Source organism: Gracilinanus agilis, chromosome 3 (genome assembly GCF_016433145.1).
Source record: "Gracilinanus agilis isolate LMUSP501 chromosome 3, AgileGrace, whole genome shotgun sequence".
Classification (NCBI taxonomy): Eukaryota; Metazoa; Chordata; class Mammalia; order Didelphimorphia; family Didelphidae; genus Gracilinanus; species Gracilinanus agilis.
The window spans coordinates 19,329,030-19,333,697 of NC_058132.1; the positions used below are offsets into that span (position 1 = coordinate 19,329,030).

General features: G+C 38.9%; 1 pseudogene; it reads right to left on the bottom strand.

Annotated features, from left to right (window-relative positions):
- Positions 1–2,913: 2,913 nt before the first annotated feature.
- On the bottom strand, positions 2,914–4,327 carry LOC123242940 (annotated as a pseudogene).
- Between the last annotated feature and the right edge of the window lie 341 nt (positions 4,328–4,668).

The window sequence follows — 4,668 nt, forward strand, 5'->3', positions numbered from 1 at the left end:
GGGGTCAAGTGACTTGCCCAGGGTCACACAGCTGGGAAGTAGCTGAGGCAGAGTAGCTCTTTCTTAACATTAATTGAATGAAAAGTTTCAGGCTACATGCAATTCTGAAAAGGCCCAAATATTATTGGACCAGATGGCATTCTTCAACCATCTGCAGATGCAGTAAAACTATTTACCAAAGGACCTTACACCCCCTTACATCATCATCTCAATATTTATTATTCCACCAATCTTAGCCCTAACCATTTGAACCCAACTACCAATATCATTGACCTTAATTGATCTTAATCTTGGGCTTTTATTTATCTTTTTTTTTTTTTTGCTTTTTAAAATAAAGTATTTATTCATTTGTAGATTACATTCTCATTTAACAGAACTAGACTCAAACCCTTTTTACAAAATTAAAGAGGGACGTGGTTTCTTCCAACCACTGTGTTAGGCTAATAAACAGTAAATCTGAAAAGGATATAATTTCTGTTACAAAGATTTCGAAGTTTCATTGGGACTCAGGTAAAACTCTTGTAAAGCATCTTGCTGAGAAACCAAGGCCTTCATGAAACCAAACTATAAACATATAAAATCTCTCTATTGTGTACTTTCTGGGGAAAAAATCCCCTTCCAAAGCATTTTCCAAACAAGATTCAGTATCTTATTTTTTCAAGTCACTCAGAAATAAACAAGTAGAAAAATTAAAAGTTGAAGCCATGTTTATAAGTCATGCCCCAAAATAAGGATCCTCACCTTCCAAGTCTGCGGTAAAATTAAGGGTAAAAGCTTTCCCCACTATTATATATGGAAATAAAAACAGCTGAACAAACAAGACTTCAAGCCTGGCTACCTGTTTCTTTTATTAAAAATGGGAGTATTTTCGTGCTTCCCATGTAAAGGCAGCTTATATACACTGTTAATAAGTGGCCTCGACTAATACAATCATTAGCAGAAATCAGACAACTTAAAAAATTTAAGCACCCAATCTGAAGAGACCAATTGCTGCTTAAAAGCCAGCACTTAATTCTTTTTTCACTCAACCGCTATTTGCACAGATATACTTAACCAGATAGTTTTCTGAATTCACATTTATTGTATCAAATTTTTCTTAAAAAGTGAATTGAATGCTTGGAAAAGGGCCCGTCCTTAAAAACAATCAGTTCTGTCAAAACATAAGTCCTAGAAATCTAAGCTCCAATTTGTATGGAAAAAAGATCATCCTATGATTTTATTTTGCCCTCTCTCTAACTATCCAATTATTATACCCACTTAGATAATGTGGACAATACTTTAGAACTGAATTGGCAAGAACTTTGCTCACGATAGCTGAGAGATGGTCAAATTACTCTTTCTTAGCATGAGGTATGCGTCTCAACCAATCGCCTAAAGAAAGAAAGCTAACTTTGCCAATCAAGAGCTATATGATACAAAACGTAACCCTAGAATCATAGTAAAACAAAAATGTCCTAAGTAATTTAATTTGAATTCAACAACTTGCATGCAGATGGAAAATGACTGGCTTTACAAACAAAATGAAGATACTGTAGGCCACCTAAAGCTGGGAAAATGTAAGCTTTATAATAACTATAATAACAAGCCACTCCTACCCAAGCCACAGGAGGGAAAAAACATAGTTGCTTTCTAAAAGCTTAACAAACTGAAAAGCAAGGCTCTGTCTTTCAAACTAAAAACTAAATCATTGCAGAAAGTATGGTTTTCAAAAAAAAGAATTCAAAGTCAGGGTTGGAGCTATCGCCTTGATTACCTGCTAAAAGGGCTGTAGCACTCTAAACACTCAACAAAGAGCAGATAATTTCTATCCACCTTGGAAGTAAGTCAGTTTTCCCTATACCTGTTTTCTTTCTCCTCCCCTTCATTAAATATTGAACTAAAAGAAACCTCACTTCTGCCTTCACTGATTTCATGTTTTGCTCAGGATAATATTAAAATCAGTTTACATTAATCACCAACCTAACATAAAGGGTATATGTGAGAGATGGTCTGGAAAGTAGTAAGTGACCAAGGAAAGCTATTATTTAATCTTAATTACAAATAAAAATGGATTTGAGTTGGATATAAATCATAATTTTAAATTGAAGGGATTCACTCATGTTCTGATTCCATAACAATTCACTGAACTCTAGACTTGGCCCAAATCTGGTGGATCAATAAATAAGAAAATAAGTATTTGATGATCCACAAATATTTGTGATACCAGAAAATATTTAAGTATTTTCTGAGAGTGGGAAACTGTCCATCTGCTTTTTTTGTTCTAAAAGCCAGAAATGCAAGAGTTCATTAGAAAATATGATCAACTGAAAATTTAAAACTTTATCACTATTCAACTATACCAACTTAGTGGGAAATACAATTCCTACTTATGGGACTGATAATGGCAGGAGAGTGACCTGGAATTGGAGGGGTAAGGGCACATCTTTTAGGCTATGATTCAACAGTATCCTCTAAAGTATTAAAGAGCAGTACTGAACGGCTCCAGTGGGAAATGACCCTAAGGAATGTGCTTTTGATTTGTTGTCCTGAAGAGCAAAAGAAGCCTTCAAGATATGAAAAAGGTCTTTAAAATATTATCATTTACCCTCTCTTGAGCCTGGGTAACAAAGAAAGCATTTAAAAGTTATGATGGTTTAGAATCTGGGGCACATTATGATATTGAATACTTCTATGTTTTTTGCTAGCATTTTCTAAAACCTTTGGCTTATCATTGTTCACATTACACAACAATGGAAAATTAGGCAGGTGCCTTAATCAGCAGAAAATGAAAATAAAGACCATGTTCTTCCACACTTCCTACATGGGAAGAATGAATGGTTCTCTAAACCTCCTGCAGGGTTACACACTGTACTCAACAAAAGAATAGAGCAAACCATTCCATTTCTATAGCTTTGAGCAATAAAGTAGTTTTAACTAATCTTCAATCTCATCTTCCCAAATGTCACCATCAACATCCACAGCTTGAAATAACCGGTTAAAGCATGGGGAAGATGAATCATTGAAATGTCTATAAGGGTTTGCTCTAGACAGACAACCCATGCAAATCCAGCAGAAATATTGCATACGGCCAGTACATGTCATCTTGTTACACCCATCGAATTTCTCTATATGAGTGCCACAGCAAGGGCAGCTCTTGGAGTTCTTTTCTAGGCATTCTTTACTTTCCATTTCTTCTAGTGCTTTCTGAATGACCCTTTTACCATACCTCTGTTCCAAAAATCGTTTATTGGCCTCATCTGCTCCAAGATATTCATTCCTCAAATCAATTAGCTTTTCTGCAGTTACTTTACATGGAGAAACTCCATGTTAAGTCATTTTACAAAGTGTACAGAAGGCATAGTTGCAACTGGAACAGATTCCCATGGTACATCCTGGTTCTTGCATGACAGGAGTCTGACAGCATGGCCTTGGACAATATACTACATCTGCCATCAAGTCCAAAGTAGACTGAAGGAGAAGGCGGTCATAACGTGCAAACAACTCTTCTTCTACCACTTCTTTGACCTGGCCAGGAGTAGCAACAGAGGAGCACTTTGGTTCTGGACAGTTGAGACAGTGCACCTGGCCATCCCTGATCTGGATTTCAAAGTAGCCCTTCAAACAAGCTTTGCAGTAGACATGCCTGCACTCCAGGAAGTACATACACTCGCTCCCCAACTTCTCACAAAAGCAGATATTGCACAGGTACATCTTACTGTTAAAGCACTTTTTCTGCTGAGCTTGATCAAAGTCTAAGATTTCCCGTATCAGGCTGGACAAAGATTCCACATCCTGTAGAGCTCTCTCATCCACAAATTCGTCCTGGTCTACTGTAGTGCCAGCTGCCCCCCCCCAAATCTAGTTCTGTGTTAAGAGGAGCCAGAGATGTCCTGCTCTGTACATTTCCCTGGGGGCCCATTTCGAGCTCGTAGGGAGAGGCAATGTTCAGGTATGCTTGAGAAACTGCATCCAGGCAAACAGGACCACACAGCCACGATGTTCTTCCCACAGGTTGTCTAAGTGCTTGCACAGAGCAGTTAGCTGAGTTGGTGAAAGCCATTTGCTACTGAGGGTGAATGCTGGAGGGGAGGTTGATGGATAATCTGGTGGAAGTTCAAAATTCAGTACAAGTGGAGGCAGAAAGCAAATTGGATATTCAAAGCCACCATTCTGAAGACACTCCATTGGATTGCCACTCACAGATATTTTGAAATTCTGGGGCAAATCCAAACAGATTCTGGTTTCTCCACCTTGAACAGACTCTGCTTTTTTTAAACTCATCTTCATCATAAATACTTGCCAAGGCCAGCAATTCATCGTCCTGGGCTTCTCGGTCTTCTGAAGACATTTAATTTTCTTTCGGTGGCACCCCGAAGCTCAGCCCCAAAGGTTCCACCCATTCTCCCCTTCGCACCTCCCCAGCTGGTCACCAGGTGAGTGAAGGGTGGCCCCCACGAGAGTAGCTGCAGTCGTGAGAGTCGTCTCTGCCGCCGCCACAGCCTCTCAACTCGGCTCCCACCCCCAGAGGGAGGTCAGCTGCTTTTATTTATCTTAACCCAAACCAGACTATCTGTTTACTCCACTCTATGATCAGGATGGGCATCAAATTCTAAATGTGCCCTAATCAGGGCTCTACAGGCAGTAGCCCAAACGATTTCCTATGAAGTGACATTAGTTATTATCCTACTT